The sequence below is a fragment of the Giraffa tippelskirchi genome, chromosome 12 (assembly GCF_054371585.1).
Source record: "Giraffa tippelskirchi isolate mGirTip1 chromosome 12, T2T-mGirTip1v1.2.pri, whole genome shotgun sequence".
In the NCBI taxonomy this organism is placed as follows: domain Eukaryota; kingdom Metazoa; phylum Chordata; class Mammalia; order Artiodactyla; family Giraffidae; genus Giraffa; species Giraffa tippelskirchi.
In genome coordinates this window covers 86,583,659-86,601,605 of record NC_137286.1, presented here as the reverse complement: position 1 = coordinate 86,601,605, position 17,947 = coordinate 86,583,659, and the positions used below count along the sequence as shown (strand labels likewise).

Below are 17,947 nucleotides of genomic sequence, written 5' to 3'. Positions count from 1 at the left end.
ACTCTTTGTGACCCCATGGACTGTAGCCTAGCTGGCCTCCTTCATCCATCCACGGGATTTTCCAGGCAAGAGTACTGGAGTGGGTTGCCATTTCCTTCTCCAGGGGATCTTCCCAGCCCAGGAATCGAACCTGGGTCTCCCGCATTGTAGGCAGACGCTTTTACCATCTGAACCACCGGGGAAGTCCTTGCACATCCTATAGGAACTCATCAACTGTGATACTTAATCAAAAGAATAGCGGAATTCCAAAGATGGCCATGACTCTTCCTACCATTCTCTGTTAGCTAAGAACATGTCATCAGATTTTTTTTTTTTTTACTGTCGCTGGTTATTTCTACTCAGGGCTAGAAACGCAAATCTTTATGTTTTCAGATGACAAAACTGCTCTCCATTCTCTCCCGCTAGTGGATGTAAATGAGCCAAGCCTCAATTTCCCCATCAGGCAGTTAATATCTCTATCTCACAGCACATTGTTTAAAAAGCAGGATGCACGTATAGGATACTTCCATCATTCTCCTCGCGGGTGAAGAGGTTGGCACAGACTATTTTCCTGGTCCTGTCGGAAGTTAAGCCAGTAAATTTGCTGCCTGACAAAGCCGTGAGCCCATCACCTTGTGTGACAGGGGCAGAGATGACCCAACAGGCTGGCGTCTGATCAATATTTTCCATTTATGTGAGTAGGGGAAATGACTTGTAGCTAAGAAACCTGACCCGTCCCAGATGCAAGACAGGCTGGGTTGCCTGGGCTACTTAAACCAGACCAGGACTCTGCTGACGGGGAGCACAATGACCCGGGTAGAATCCTTACCTATCATGTGTCCGCGGGCGGGTCAAGCCCCTCCACAGAGCCTGGGGTCCATTCTCCTCTTCATGCTTGGCTGCCCGGGTGCAATTTGAGGTCCCCTCGGTCACAGTTACCAACATTCATTGAGGAAAACAGACTCGGATCTGTCCCCTCCTTCTCCCACTGGCATCATTGGCCAAAAATTGTTCTTCAGGATTCTCGAAGCTGTGGTCAGAGCCCTCAGCACTAACAGTGGGGCTGCCAGGCACCGGGGGCTTCAGGGACACATCTGAAAATCTGTGGTGTTTTCCAAGTGGCCGTATTCAGACAAAGGTGGCCACTCCATTCTGGAAAAGCTGGGAGGAGGGGCGTCTGAGAGAGCAGACTTCCTGCAACCTTCTTCTAGAGTACATCTTGGGGACTTTCCTGGCAGTCCGGTGGTTAAGACTCTGCAGTGCCAACAGAGGGGGTGCAGGTTCAGTCCCTGGTGGGAGAACTAGTATTCCCACATGCCATGGGCCAGCGCCAAAGGATTCAAACAAACAAAAAGACCAGAGCTTGAAGCAACCCTGCACCCTGAGACGCAGAGCCTCTGAGCTGAGGAACAGGCCTTCCTCCTAATACTCTTGTTTGCACATCTGCCTTGAAGGAGCAGCTTTCCCAAGCCAGGAATTCGATTTTATGGTTGTCAGCAGTGGTCCTGGCGTGGAATGTAGAGGGGGAGGGAGGCTGGTGTGTGACACTCAGCATGCTTGACTTCCCCCTTTGAATGGTGCAGCCTGGCCATTTCCTGTTCCATCTTCATGTGTCCACAGGATGGTGATGTTTGGGAATGTTCTCTCTCTCTCTCTTTTTTTTTGCCCACACTGTGCAGCATGTGAGATCTAAGTTTCCCAACCAGGGATCAAACCCTCACCCTCCCTGCATTGGAAGTGTAGAGTCTTAACCACGGCACCGCCAGGGAAGTCCCCTCAGGACGTACGATTACCTCTCAGCAGCTGTTCACATCCTAAATTGGAGCCCCACCAGGGCACATGCAAGTGATGGGTGATATGTGTAGGACCAGGAGCCTCCAAACCAGAAGCAAGAAAAAAAGAAGAAAGGGTCATTTATTATGAGATTAAGCAAAAAAACCAAATAAAAATATTGTGAGCTGTATGCTAAAGTGTGGGTAAGTAAAAACAGAACATGGTTGAGTCAACCAGGAAGCCATGCCCTGGGTACTTGCTGTCATCCTCAGTGATGGAGCTCATGCTGAATGCTGGTGGATGCAGAGGTTCTTTCTCCCAACTTGGAAGCTCTCCTGCAACTTTGTTCACAAGACTAGTTTAGCACTTCGGCTGCAATATCACCAGGTCCGAGTTGGTAGATTGCCTCCCTAGACTGGAAGCCCACTGAGGGCAGGAGCCATGATATCTTTTTTATTTTAATTTTAATTAAAAATTTTTTGGCTGCCCTGAGTCTTTGTCACAGTTTGCAGTACACAGGCTCTACAGTGAGTGGACTCAGTAGTTGTGGCACATGCTTAGTTGCCCGCAGCACGTGGGATCTTAGAACTTGAGCCACTACATTGGAAGGTGGATTCTCAACCACTAGACCACCAGAGAAGTCCTCCAAGCCATGTTTTTGTTATTTGTTTCCTCAGTTTTGAGGGCACAGTGTAAACAACCTGGGCACATTGCAAGTTAAATTAGTGACTCTTTGAAGCAGTATCCCGGAAGCAAAAATTCCAACAGGTCAAGTCGTCTGAAAATGAGCCCCAAAGGTGAGATTTGGCCTGAGTTTTGAAGAAGAATCAAAGGAGAGAGGGCTGAAGAAGGAGGTCACAAAGCCCCCTCCCCATATACCCCACCCAGACCTGAAGCAAAGACACGTGGACGCATGAGAGGTGAGTTCAGGGCTGGTCGCCACATGAAAGGAAAAACAAGGGATTATGGTAAAAGAAATGGCAACGCCCAGTATTCTTGCCTGGAGAATCCCTTGGACCGAGGAGCCTGGTGGGCTAAGGTCCACGGGGTCACAAAGAGTCAGAACTGAGTGAACGACTGAGCACACACAACTGGAAAAGTGGATCAGAGCCTTGGATTTGAGGAGTTTTGAAAAAATGTTAATAAGGCCTTTTTACTTGATGCTTATCATTTTTTTTCCCACCGGTGACTGCCTGAACTTGGGGTTGAGAAGGGTGAAGTGGCAGTGTGCTTGAATCCCCCAGGAGACCGTGGAGACGAACGAGACAAGGTGACCCTCAGGCCCCAAGTTCTGGAGGCAGGAACGGGTGTCCTGACCTGCTCTGGCTACAGGTGGCCCCAAGTGGCCACCCCTGCTTCTCTGTTCCTGTGGCTCCAACAAAGGCTCCTTCCAGCTCCACTGCCTGCCCCCCACCCCCCACCAGCCTCCATCATGGCTTCAGGGGGCAGGGAGGAGACCGCACAGATTTGTGACTTCAGAACAGGAGGGGGTGCCGGTAGCGGGACAGAGGGATGGAGCTATCCTGACCAGCAGGAGTTGGCTGCATCAGACAGGGCCCCTGGTGAGGCTGCAGCTGAGTATGGCTGAATCCAGAAGCCAGCAGCCCCCTGGGAAAGGAGCTGGGCCCAGATCAGACCTCTCACATACACATTCACAAAATGCTTTTACCTGGGTTTGCAGCATAGACATCCCTTGGTGTTGTGCAAGCTCAGCGAATTACCGGGGATCTAGATGCCTCTTTTATTACAGTTAATCAGATTATCTTGACTGATTAAATAGGATTTCTTAATAACATTCATGTATGAGCCGTGGAGAGCTTTATTAATAAGTCATTATGCTGGGGACTTTAAATACCTGGCCTTCAAAAGCAATTCCAAGTTGTTTTTGTCTCTCAGACTTCTGGACTCTCTAAGAAAATGGCTTATGCCTGGTGTATTGCATTCCTGCAACACTCAAAGACCTCATTGAAAAAAAGCCCAGGAACACGTCCCAAGCCTTGACAAAGCGAACTATTGCTTTGCTCTGAAACGTATGTTCTTCAGTTTTATTTCATGTTTTTTTTTTTTTCTTCTGATCTTTCTTTAGAAGACTTGTAATCCTGAGTGGTTCTTGGTGAAGAAATGCATAACAATACAAAAGAGGCCCCTCTGGGTGATGATGGATACATGCGGTCTGTTCTTCTCCTTTTAGAGATTGGATCGCATAAATTGCTTGCCTACTATGCTCCCTCATGGAAGGAGGAAGTGAGTTAAGGAGCTGAGTGAGCAAGTGTTGGAGTCCAGAGGCCTCAACTTTCTTAGTTTAATTGTCTCTGTAATCAACTCCACAGTTGATGGCAGCAAATGAGCTGGGCTGTGACAATCAAATGGAGGCTTGAAGTCAGAAGGGGTTGAAGTCCTGGCTTTTCCACGTGGTAAACCTGGCCCAGTTGATGATTCAGTGCCTCAATTTCCTCATCTATCCCCACCTGGGTGTTTTAGGATTAAATGAGTTATCATGTGTAAAGTGTTTAGGACAGGGCCTGGCACATCTTGGGATCTCACTACACAGCGGCTTCTATAATGTACAGCTGGTTCCTGTTACCGCTCTGATAGACAGAGCTGCAGGCGGGCACCTGTACTGAGAGCTCCCCTGCCTCTTCAACAGCTTCATTGTGTGGTGGATGAAGGACACAGGAAACCATGCTTAGGGGGGCACACAGGGTATCAGGCAGGTGTCACCTACTCACGGGCTTTCAAAAACCAAGCAGGCTGCTTCTGCTCTGACAAGGCACAGGGGAGCTGCAGGCATTGAAAAGGGCAGATCTGCCTAAAGACATTCAAGGGCAATGTTAAAGATGCTGTAGGGGACTTCCAGGGGTCCAGTGGTTAAGACTCTGCCCTCCCAGTACAGGGGCCTGGGTTCTATCACTGATCGGGGAGCTAGATCCCACCTACTGCAACTAAAGATTCCACCTGCCACAGCTAAGACCTGGCACAGCCAAATAAATAAATATTTGTAAAAATCATGAAAAAAACAAAAGCAGCAACAACAAAAAAACACTGTGGGCTGTATAGCTCTTCACACTATATCCTGCCCAGAGCTGATGTGATTACAGTTGCCTCTCCAAATCTAGGAATGTGGAATCACGTATATGGAGGGCTGACTATATTCATTGTACGATACCATGTGATTCTACAAAGGACTTGAACATTAGTGGATTTTCATATCTGAGGGGATCCTGGGGCCAATCCCCCATGGATCCCAAGGGATGACTGTACTGAGTTTTGAAGTGTAAAGGCAGGTAGGATGGGTTAAAACCAATGAGAGAAGAACTGAGGAAACTATATTATGGCCAAAATGAAAGGTGGAAACTCCTGTCCTTTGGACCTGAGGTGGTCTGTCCATCCCCCGGGGGGTGGGGAGAACCTGGATGTAGAGCCCTGGATAACACTGGGAGCCTCTGCCCATCACCTGGTTAGCCACGCTTACCCAGGGCACCCTTGTTTTATCTATTTCCTCTTCCTCTGTTTCTTCTCGCCTCCCTTTTCATTTCTCTTTATCTTTTCTTCCCAAGTTTGTGTCCTTCCTTCTCCCCACCCAAGGCCTAGCATGGTGCTCAAGACTGCCTAGGGCCATTGTGAAGAGTCAGTGGTAGCATTCTGAACTGGGGGAGGAGGCGATGTGGGCTCATGAATCTTCTAATGGACCACTCTAATAGCAGAATATTAGTATCTTTAGTATCTTACAATATTAATTCTGGAAAGAGGCATTAGCAAAGCAAGGAGGCCTGAGCAGCAAAATATGAAACATCAAAGAAGAGTTGAAGAAAAAGTGTAAAACCAGAGTGCCAATGAACTTAATTTCCGGTTCTTCCCAGCAGGCACCAGAAACTATTCAGAGACAAAAACTCATTTTCTGTGCTATAAATAATATACAAAAAGAAATCATTTCTTGTTCTTAGCTAGTAATCCACTGTATTTGGTTAAGTCATCCCCCGCCCTTATAATCTGCTAAATTTCTCAAAGTAAACCATAAAATAGTCTTTGGATGAAGTTACATTAGCCACAAACATCAGCAAGAACCACACCCTGATCATCACATGGGAGAAATGGATCCCAACTAGCTGAAGATCAAGAAGTTAAAGGGAATAAACCAGCCTCCCAACAAAGAAAAGAAAGCAAATAGCCCAACAAGAAAAATAAGAAATGCGAGACACATGATTCTGAGTGAGACTGAGATGGTGAGGAAATGTGGGGAAAATATGGATGGCTGGTCCATTTTAAGTATAATATGAGAAATACAGTCTACGGGTGTCACATTATGAATATGACCTGGGACGTAAGTTTAGTGTCAGGATGCTGTCCGAGTGCATGCTCAGTCATGTCCAACTCTTTGCAACCCTGTGGACTGCAGCCCACCAGGCTCCTCTGTCCATGGGATTTTCCAAGCAAGAATACTGGAGTGGGTTGCCATTTCCTTCTCCAGGGGATCTTCCCAACCCAGGGATCGAACCTGAGTCTCTTTCCTCTCTTGCACTGCTGGTGAATTCTTTACCACTGAGCCACCTGGGAAGCCCAGTGTCAAGATGACTGGAACGCAAAGTCTGACTTTGTTTGTATCTCTGTAATCTTAGATGTGCTAATCTACCTTCTTGTGCATTAGTTTCCTCATTTGGAAAATGAGTATGATAGCATCATGAAGATCACACGAGTTAATGTAAGTGAGTTATCTAGACCAATACTAGGACAGAAGCAAATCTGAAAATGGTAGCTGTTTTTATTGGTTGGGGCTGATAAAATCACCTACCATAATAAAGTTTTCTCTAAATCTAATTACCTACCATGAGGTGTTCCCTTATCCTCCATGATTCAGTTGCATTCTGCTTCACTCTTTAGAAGAAAGAGCTAAGCGTGGGGCATCTTTCTTCAGACTCTTACCCTCCTTTCAGTTTGTTGCCCTTTGAATGTTTGGTATAATAGTTGTTCTCTTGTGATTTCTCTTCCTTAAAAGCACTCTCTGCTTCTAGAAATATATGAATCTCTGTTTCTCCCTTTGAGATCCCAATACAATGACAGTGTTTTCTTTTAAAACTGGAGGAGAACTGCTTTACAACGTTGTGTTGGTTTCTGTCGTACAACAACATGAATCAGCCGTAAATATACACATATCCTCTCCCTCCTGAACCTCCCTCTTATCCTCCACCCCATCTCACCCCTCTAGGTTGTCACAGAGTACTGGGTCGAGCTCTCTATGTTTATAGAAACTTCCCACTAGCTACCTATTTTATATATGATAGTGTATATATGTTGATGCTACACTCTCAATTCGCCCCCTCCACTCCTTCCCCAGCTGTGTCCATGAGTCTGCTCTCTATGTCTGCATCTCTATTCCTTCCCTGCAAACAGGTTCATCAGTACCATTTTTCTGGATTACATCTATATGTGTTAATATATGATATTTGTTCTTCTCTTTCTGACTTACTTCACTCTGTATAATGGGCTCTAGGTTCATCCACCTCACTAGAGCCGACTCAAATTCATTCCTTTTTATGGCTGAGTAATATTCCATTGTATATATGTACCACAACTTCTTTATCCGTCCATCCGAATGACATATGTATTTCTATATGACATAACCCCAACAGAAATGAAAAGATGACAGCAACAGATTTTGGAAGCTGGTAAGCACTTGGATGAATGTTGGCTAACTTGGCTGACCCAAAGTGGCAGAGTCCTAGGCCAACGGTGGGGAGAACAGAAAAGCAGCCCAATTTTTTTAGAGGATGGTCGAAGGCTCAGGAATTCATGATACAGGTATTTAGGGAACTAGATTTGAAGGTGAGGCTAGAAACATGAATATTGATTAAAAGTTCATCTGAGCAGTAATTTGATTCCTAAGCATCTTCTCTTGCCTATGTAGTCCAGGGACTATTCTTTATCCATTCCTGAAGAAGATGAATGTTATTTTCTTGAGATGATAAGGCAGGGAGAAATGTCAGGCACAGCTGACAGTGGGGATCCTCTAGAAAAGGGGACTGGCTCCCAGCTCTTTTTCCTCACTGTCGAGAATATTGACAGCCAGGCAGGAGAGCAGATAATCCTTTTCTGGGAATTTTGATCTGGTCAAGAGAAAAGCGGAGAAGGCAATGGCACCCCACTCCAGTACTCTTGCCTGGAAAATCCCATGGATGGAGGAGCCTGGTAGGCTGCAGTCTATGGGGTCACGAAGAGTTGGACACGACTGAGCGACTTCACTTTCACTTTTCACTTTCATGCATTGGAGAAGGAAATGGCAACCCACTCCAGTGTTCTTGCTTGGAGGATCCCAGGGATGGGGGAGCCTGGTGGGCTGCCGTCTATGAGGTCGCACAGAGTCGGACATGACTGAAGTGACTCAGCAGCAGCAGCAGCAAGAGAAAAGACCTAAAGATACTAATATCAGAGTTTTCCTAAGGTGATATCCCAGTCAGACATTCTTATACTGAAGCTCAAATCAAATAAGCCCCATCCATGTGCTCAGAGCTTATAAATAGAGCTGAAAGCTTTGCTCTTAAATATGAGCAGACAACCAAGGATTACTAGACAATCGAGGTAAGCATTTAAAAATAAAGATGGAGACCAAAATAAATAGCAAAAAAAATAACTTGGAGAGATAGAGACCATGTGAGACACTTAATATTCTCAGAGAAAATATCCATGAAACAAGAATCGGATGCTGTAAAAGATCAAAGAAATAAAAGAGAGCTTTTGAAAATTAAAACCACTATTGCTGAAATGGAAAACTCACTAGAGGGGTTGGAAGATAAAGTTGTAAAATATCTCAGAAAATAGGCCACCAAGGTGGGAGAGAGGCAAAAGAGAGAAAAGATATGGCTAGAAAAATAGAGGGAATGAAATCATCATTAATTCAAGAAAATTTCATAGAATGAAATGCCTAGGACAATAGGTGAAAATAATCCCACCTTAAGGTACATCATCACTGGGACTTCCCTGGTGGACCAGTGGTTAATAATCTACCTTCCAATGCAGAGGACACAGGTTTGACCCCTGGTCAAGGAACTATTATAAGATTCCACATACCGAGGGGCAGCTAAGCCATTGTGCCACAACTACTGAGCTGGTGTGCCACAAGGAAGACCCAGTGCAGCACCCACACCAAAAATTCATCATCGTTAGTTTTCAGACTACTTCAAGGGCAGGGACCATAGGCTTCCGGAGAGGAAAACCAAGCTACAAAGGATTGGAATCTGAATGACTTTTTTTCTCCATAAGAATTCTGAAATATAATAATGGACTGATGCCATCAAAATTCTGAGGTACAGTTGTATCTAGAATAGGACTCTATATATCTAGTCAAATCCCAACCGAGAGGGTAGCATAAAAACATTTTCAGGCTCACAAAATGTTTAATTTCCAAGCACTCTTTGTTGAAAATCTCCTGACAGAGTTAATCAAGATAAAGGGCAACATGATTTTGGGAACAGGAGATCTCAGTGAAGGGCCTGCTTCTGGACAAGGGAGAGGCATCTTTGTGAGGCATGAGGAAAACCAGATGGATTGGAGCAGTCGAGGTTTCCAGGAGAGAACTTTCAGATGAAAATGACACAAGAGTTGATACATCTGAATGAATGTCTTAATTCAGACAACTGAAAGTCTATAGATAATTCTTGACTGAATCGGTGGACAGGTTCAGATTGACTCAATAATAATACTGACAAAACCAAGCAAAGAAAATAATGATGAACTCTAGATCAAACATTGTGCAGAAAATAATCAGAGAATAATATTATTATCCTCATGCAATCATTGATTACTGATCTAACCAAAGTTACACGTACACAAATAGACAGACTGATAGATAATATATTGAGAGGAAATATGAGTGAATTTTTTTTAAATCTTTTTTTAAATTGAAGTATAGTTGATTTGCAATGTTCTGTTAATTTCTGTTGTACATCAAAGTGATTCAGTTACATATGTATATATAGCTTTGCTGTACATCAAAGTGATTCAGTTATATATATATGTATTATATATAACTGCTGTACAGCAGAAATTAACAGAACATTGCAAATCAACTATACTTCAATTTTTAAAAGATGTAAAAAAATTCACTCATATATATATATATATATCTTCTTTTTAACAATATTCTTTTCTGTTATGATTTATCATAGAATATTGAATAGAATTCCTCGTGCTATACAGTAGGACCTTGTGGTTTATGCATTCTGTATATAACAGGTTTGCATCTGCTAACCCCAACTCCAGTATTCTTGCCTTGAAAATCCCATGGACAGAGAAGCCTGGCAGGCTACAGTCCATGGGGTCGCAAGAGTCGGACACAACTGAGCAACTAAACCACCACCCCCACCAACCCCAAACTCCCATTCCATCCCTCCACCAGCCCCCTCCCCCTTGGCAACCACAAGCCTGTTAGATGTATGAGTGTACTGATGGAGTATAAGAGAGCTAAATTCTCATCTTTCATAGTGGAAAGACAGTGTATAATGTTTTCGTCTAAGAAATAAATAATCTCAATAATTGGGCTAAATAAAAAGCTAGAAAAATATTAGATACATAATTAGAGAAATAAGCTATTAGGGAAGTGATGATGGCAAGAGAATAAGCTAAAAAAGTAAGAAAGTAGTTGCCTCTGGGAAGGAAAAAAAGTGAGAGAGGATGGGTGTGACTGTTACTCTGTAGTAAGCCTTGTAAAATGATTTCTCTCTTTAAATGTATGTGCGCTCAACTTGGATAGAAAGAAACAAACAAAAACATAGATGTGACTGTCACATCCTGAAGGAGTCTTTTGGGCCTAGAAAAGAAAACAACAGTCTCAAAGGCCCTTACTGAATCATCTAACTTCGGAGAAAACAAAACAGAACTTTGGGTCCCGCCCTGGTGCTCCAGGCCGGTTGCATCTGAGACTTATCACCCCCTGTCCGAAAACCTTCCACCCCCTACACCTGCCCAGAAGACTTATCACCCCCCGTCCAGAAACCTTCCACAAATCCACTATAAATATGGAGCCTCCCTGATCCCTCTCGGTGCTCAGCCTGGTCGTTAGGCCGACTGTCACCCCTCCTTGCCTGAATAAAGGTAACCTACTTCCGTTGAGGTCATCTTTCCTCTTCTGCCTCGCCCGAACTATACCCTACACATCCCAACCTTTTTATCTTCGACAACTTAATCCACACATATTGCTGCAATTTACTCACTGGAAATAATGCACTGCTTCTGTTCTGTGTACCTGTGCCTTTCCTAACTGCGTTACCTTCCTCATGGCATTTACTTTTGGATGTGTTGGAAATTCAATTTGAAATTTGTGTTTCAAATCGTGTTTTGGTTACTCCTCTTGAATCTCCCCATTAGCATCAGGAGATAATTCATTTTTCTCTGGTGGGCTTTTCAGAAAATAGCTCATCTCTAGTCCGTCCTCTGCAAGTTTCTTTAGCAAACAACTTTAATGTTTGATGTCTCTGGGTCTGAGGGAGGCATGTTTGTTCCTTTTGTCTTGTATCCACATTTGTGCTATTTTTTGGTGGTGAAATGAATGATACATAAAATCAAAAGAAGAACTTGAAGATTGTCTAAGATTAAAAGTGTGTGTTTATGTTAGTGATAGGAATTACACTTCTGGGATTGATGAAGTTAAAGGTGTTCCTATAAAGATATCCATCAAAGCCTTATTTATGACAGAAAAGCATTGTAATGTACTAAACATCTAACTCGAGGGGATTACAGTACATGCAAAAGACTGAGCTGAATGTAGCCATTAGGCAACATACTCAGGAGACTTTCTATTGTTATGGAAATATAATCTGTTGCTAAATGAAATAAATAGACCAGTAGACCAAAAGGCCTTGTGTAGCAGTGCATCAGTTCAGTTCAGTTCAGTTCAGTTCAGTCGCTCAGTCGTGTGCAACTCTTTGTGACCCCATGAATCGCAGCACACCAGGCCTCCCTGTCCATCACCAACTCCCGGAGTTTACCCAAACTCATGTCCATCAAGTTGGTGATGTCATCCAGCCATCTCATCCTCTGTCATCCCCTTCTCCTCCTGCCCCCAATCCTTCCCAGCATCAGGGTCTTTTCAAATGAATCAACTCTTCGCACGAGGTGACCAAAGTATTGGAGTTTCAGCTTCAACATCAGTCCTACCAATGAACACCCAGGGGTCATCTCCTTTAGGATGGACAGGTTGGATCTCCTTGCAGTCCAAGGCACTCTCAAGAGTCTTCTCCAACACACAGTTCAAAAGCATCAATTCTTAGGCGCTCAGCTTTCTTCACAGTCCAACTCTCACATCCATACATGACTGCTGGAAAAACCATAGGCTTGACTAGATGGACCTTTGTGGACAAAGTAATGTCTCTGCTTTTTAATATGCTATCTAGGTTGGTCCTAACTTTCCTTCCAAGGAGTAAGCGTCTTTTAATTTCATGGCTACAATCACCATCTGCAGTGATTTTGGAGCCCCCAAAGATAAAGTCTGACACTGTTTCCACTGTTTCCCCATCTATTTCCCATGAAGTGATGGGACCAGATGCCATGATCTTAGTTTTCTGAATGTTGAGCTTTAAGCCAACTTTTTCACTCTCCTCTTTCACCTTCATCAAGAGGCTTTTTAGTTCTTCTTCACTTTCTGCCATAAGGGTGGTGTCATCTGCATATCTGAGGTTATTGATATTTCTCCCGGCAATCTTGATTCCAGCTTGTTCTTCTTCCAGCCCAGCATTTCTCATGATGTACTCTGCATATAAGTTAAATAAGCAGGGTGACAATATACAGCCTTGACATACTCCTTTTCCGATTTGGAACTGGTCTGTTGTTCCATGTCCAGTTCTAACTGTTGCTTCCTGACCTGCATACAGGTTTCTCAAGAGACAGGTCAGACGGTCTGGTATTCCCATCTCTTTCAGAATTTTCCACAGTTTGTTGTGGTCCACACAGTCAAAGGCTTTGGCATAGTCAATGAAGCAGAAATAGATGTTTTTCTGAAACTCTCTTGCTTTTTCGATGATCCAGCGGATGTTGGCAATTTGATCTCTGGTTCCTCTGCCTTTTCTAAAACCAGCTTGAACATCTGGAAGTTCAGTGCATAGTTTTTGTAAAAAATTTTCCAAATGTAAATGTAAAAGAAAGGAAAGTCATATATTAAAATACTTATTTTTGACTGTTGCTGGCAAATGAGATCTTAAGTGACGTTTACCTTGTGTTGTCCCCCAAGCTTTCTCCGTGGAGCATGAATACTTCCTGTAATGAGGGGGAAAGTGCAGTTTAAAAACAAAGTCAAATGAAACATAGAGCCAGCCTTATTCTTCTTGCCACTGGGAAGAATTGGCATTAAGACGATGGGAGGAAAGAGAGTAGAAATCCTTTTGATCGACGCTATCTTTTGCATGGCTTTGGATTTGGAAGGTTGACATATTAGGGGCCAGTTGTGCTATTTGTTCTGGCAGTGTGAGTAGATTTGTTTCTTATCTTACCCTGGATTCTTCGGATTACTGCCATTTTAAAGTAGTTTATAACAGTATGGCTACTCAAACCATTCTAAGGTATCAGATTTAATAGATTTGCTCCTTGACTTAAATCAAAAGCTCTCTAATTGGAGAGTTGAATAACCTGCCAGTTCCTAGGCAATTAGAAGATTAGACTCCCTATATGTTTTTCCTCTACTTGCTTAGACAAGAGGCTTTTTGTTACCATATAAATTTTTAATGCTACGCTTGAAGCAGTGATTACAAGGATACTGAAATTTAGTAAAATGCTCACACTAGGCCATGGAGGGCAAGGTGCAGAAATGGTATCTATAACAGCAGTTGAAACGGTGCCATTAGAAGTGGATTTGAAATGACTGGTAACACCTGTAGAAGTGCTTATGCGATGCCCATGCCCCGAGTTGGCTGGAGAACAGTCCAGGGTGGCAGGCAGGCAGGCAACTGATGGTGCCAGCCATTGTTATCCCAACCCCCAACTTTAAAAAGATAACTCAGTGAGGCAGAGGATGGTAGCTGGATTTTAGAGCTAAGCCATCTGAGCCCATAAAAACAAATCCCCTTGAAACACAAGGCCATGTCTGTTCACCAAGCATCTGTGGAGACACCTATGGAGTGATCTTACATTAGTTGGGAACCTCATGGGACAGTGGTGTATCTGAAAGTGTAAAACAATCCCAAGAGTGATTTTCCATCCACAATCTCATTGAAAGAGTTGTGTTTGTGAGGCCTTGGGAGAGGCACTCGGCTACAGATGGGCTCTCCAAGTGTGTAACACCAGGAAGAAGGCATAAAGGCTGGACTGGAAAGTGAATCCACCAAGCCACAAGACAGACAGCAAGAAGTATCACATTGTGAAGGCTCGTCCCTAGTGGTCCAGTGACTCAGACTTCATGCTCCTGATGCAGGGGGCCTGGGTTTGATCCCTGGTCAGAGAACTAGATCCCATAAGCCACAAAAAATTCTGTGAGCCGCAACTAAGGCTGGGTAGCAGCTAAATAAATAAATAAAATAGTTTTAAAAAAATCTACATCTTGTGGCTACCAAGAGGATAAGTGCTTTCAAAGGGTGGTGAGTGAAAGAGCAACCACTCATAGTAGAAAGAAAAGGAAGCGCTGAATTCTTGGGAAATTTCTGAACATCTGTAGTGTTTCTGATTGGATTCACCTGACTCTTTAACTCAGTATCTCCTGATTCTTGGAAAGATTGAAGGCAAAAAGAGAAGAGGGCGGCAGAGGATGAGATGGTAGGATGGCACCATCCACTCAATGGACATGAGTTTGAGCAAACTCTGGGAGATGGTGAAGGACAGGGAAGCCTGGTGTGCTGCAGTCCATGGGGTCACAAAGAGTTGGACATGACTTAGCAACTGAACAACAACAACTGGTATCTCTTTATCACTAAACAGCGCTAAACTGCTTTTTATTTCTTCACACTGTGTGAAACATCATCTGCATTGTCTGTGAATGTTTTTTCTTTTGCTGTCTAGATTCCAGATCCCTAATCTTGTTGCTCCCAATCCATGAATGGACATCATGAGATTCAAGAATTCCCTGGAAATTCACTGTCAGACTGTGTATTCATGGATGTGACTCTCAGAGGGATAACTCTAAAAGTACCAGAGCCACTGGCCACTCTGGGTTCTCTGTTTGGTGAGGGGAAGAATCTCATCTTTAGTTTGCTTTGTGCTAATATTTAATGTCCATTTGTTGAAAACTGACCCAGCACCATGCTTGGTGCTTTTGTGTGTACTCTTTCCTTTAATCCCCACCCAACTTAAGGAGAGTTCACTAGTGCTTAGCCATGCCCGACTATTTGTGACCCCATGGACTTGGCCCACCATGCTCCTCTGACAGTGGGATTCTCCAGGCAAAAATACTGGAGTAGATTGCCAAGTCCTCCCCCGGGGTATCTTCCTGACCCAGGGTTCAAACCCTAGTCTCTTATGTCTGCTGCATTGGCAGGCAGATTCTTTACCCACTAGTGCCACCTGGGAAACCCTAATATCATCTTCATTTGATACCAAATGAAAATACCAAAGTCACGGTGGTGAAGTGACTCATCAAGGAACTCACCACTGACGCGTGTCAGAGCTGTGTGGTATGGTTGGGCTTCCCTCTCCCCTGGAAAGCAAGACCTGGTCTTCCTCAGAACTCAGTACAGAGGATGAGGTATGACCCAAGGCTCTCTACACCATCAGCAATCAACATGCATTAATTACTTGATGGGCAGCATGTGACAGTGGATATTGAATATAAGTGATGGTAATATATCCATACAAAGATTCAATCTCTGTAGGCTTTATGAAACTTCAGACCCTAAGTGGTCTTCCCCACCCAGCCTTTGTCGTTGTTCAGATGCTAAGTCTTGTCTGACTTTGACCCCATGGACTGCAGCACACCAGGCTTCCCTGTCCTTCACTATCTCCCAGAGTTTGCTCAAACTCATGTCCATTGCATCAGTGATGCCATCTAACCATCTCATCCTCTGTCATCCCCTTCTTCTCCTGCCCTCCATCCTTCCCAGCATCAGGGTCTTTTCCAATGAGTTGGCCCTTGCTATCAGGTGGCCAAAAGTATTGGAGCTTTGGTTTCAGTATTAGTCCTTCCAATGCTCTCCCTCATATTGTAAGGATCCCTAAGAGGACTGTAAATAAAAAAGATGACTTGTGGGACTTCCTTGGTGGTCCAGTGGTTAAGAATCCAGGTTTGATCTCTGGTCCAGGAATCAAAATCCTACATGACTCAGGGCAACTAAGCCCAAACTCTAGAGTCCATGTGCTGCAACTAGAGAAAGCCTGTGCAAAGCAACAAAGAGCCCATGTGCTGCAATGAAGACCCAGCACAGCCAAAAAAAAGGCAACTTGTCGTATCATTCAGGCTTAGAAAGGAAGAAATTCTGACACGAGCTGCAACCTAGATGAATCTTGAGGACATTAGGCTAAGTGAAATACACCAGTCACAAAAAGACAAACACTGTATGATTCCACTTATATGAGGTGTCTAGAGTAATCAAATTGATAGAGACAGAAAAGTAAAATGTTGGTTCAGGGGCTGGGGGAGGCAGAGATGGGACGTTATTATTTAATGGGTATAGAGTTTCATCACTTTGCCAACAATGGTCTGTATAATCAAAGTTATGGTTTTTCCAGTAGTCAGGTACAGATGTGAGAGTTGGACCATACAGAAGGCTGAGCCCCGAAGAAATGATGCTTTTGAACTGTGGTATTGGAGAAGGCTTTTGAGAGTCCTTTGGACAGGCAAGGAGATCAAACCAGTCAATCCTAAAGAAAATCAACCTTGAATATTCATTGGAAGGACTCATTCTGAAACAGAAGCTCTAATATTTTGGCCCACCTGATGCAAAGAGCCAACTCATTGGAAAAGACTCTAATGCTGGGAAAGATTGAGGACAAGAGGAGAAGGGGGTGACAGAGATGAGATGGTTGGATGGCATCACCGACTCAATGGACAAGAGTTTGAGCAAACTCCAGGAGACAGTGAAGGGCAGGGAAGCCTGGTGTGCTGCAGTCCATGGGGTCACAAAGAGTTGGACATGACTTAGCAACTGAACAACAACAACAACAAATAGAGTTTCAGTTTTGCAAGATGAAAAGAGCTCTGGAGACTGGCTGCACAACAGTGTGAAAGTGTTAAATACGACTGAACTATACATACACTCAGAATGGTTAAGATGCTAAACTTTATATGTATTTTACCACAATTAGAAATAAAAAGGGAAATTATAAAAATATATTAAAAAAGACAGCTCATGAGCTCACTTGGAGTGAAGGTCTGTAGATTCATGGTCCTGATCGTGCTGATTGTTCACCCCTGTCCAAGGAGGAGAGTCGAAATAGTAATTCCCTGGGAGACATGGGCATGACTGTGAGGCCCATGTGGATAACCCATCCACACGCCAGTCCCTGGGTCTGTGCTTACAGCCTGAGAAGTTATAATAGCTTCCTGTATCCTTGTCTTCGGGTTTGCAGTTCATCTGAACAGAACGAGGAACTGTGCTACGTTCAGTGGCTCAGTTGTGTCTGATTCTTTGCGGCCCCATGGACTGTAACCCGCCAGGCTCCTCTGTCCATGGGATTCTCCAGGCAAGAATACAGGAGTGGGGTGCCATGCCCTCTTCCAGGGGGTCTTCCAGACCCAGGGATCGAACCCGCATCTCTTGTGGCTCTTGCATTGGCAGGTGAATTCTTTACTGTTAGCACCACCTGAATTCCTGTACCAAACTCTGTCAAAAGTTCTCCTCTTTTCCCTCTAACAACTTACAAAGCAAAAGCAGTGTCCTTCTCCTAGCACAGGCTCCAAGAGGAATCCTGCCACGTCCCCTCACTTCCTACACCAAGGATGTTTGTTCCTGGAACCCAGAAATCCTCTCCAGAAGTCATCTGACCCCCTGGCAGGCCAGGGCCCCTGGGCCACCTCAACCCAGAGAGGAGCGAAGTCATCAAAATGAATTGCTGATTCTCAGGATTTAAAGCCGGCGGTGACCGGAGCCCCGTGGGCAGGGCCACTCTGAATGAATTCACAGCTGCGCCTGGCGAGCCCGGGAGCTTGGACGCATCACAGCAGTGAACTGGGGGTGCTCCAACCCAAACAGATTTGTAGCAGTGGCACAGGCGTCCAGGACTGCCAGGGCAGCATTTGGGTCCGACAAATGAGGCCTCTGTCAGGACAAAGGGGGCTCTTAGGACTCAG

At 44.3% G+C, this 17,947-nt stretch overlaps 1 long non-coding RNA gene across 1 annotated transcript; it reads right to left on the bottom strand.

Annotated features, from left to right (window-relative positions):
- Nucleotides 1–11,182: 11,182 nt before the first annotated feature.
- Nucleotides 11,183–17,698, bottom strand: LOC145530046 (uncharacterized). The gene is made up of 3 exons (XR_014071441.1): nt 17,017–17,698; nt 12,950–12,993; nt 11,183–12,823 (listed from the first exon to the last, which is right to left on the bottom strand). It is a non-coding gene; the product is annotated as an uncharacterized LOC145530046 (long non-coding RNA).
- Nucleotides 17,699–17,947: the final 249 nt, after the last annotated feature.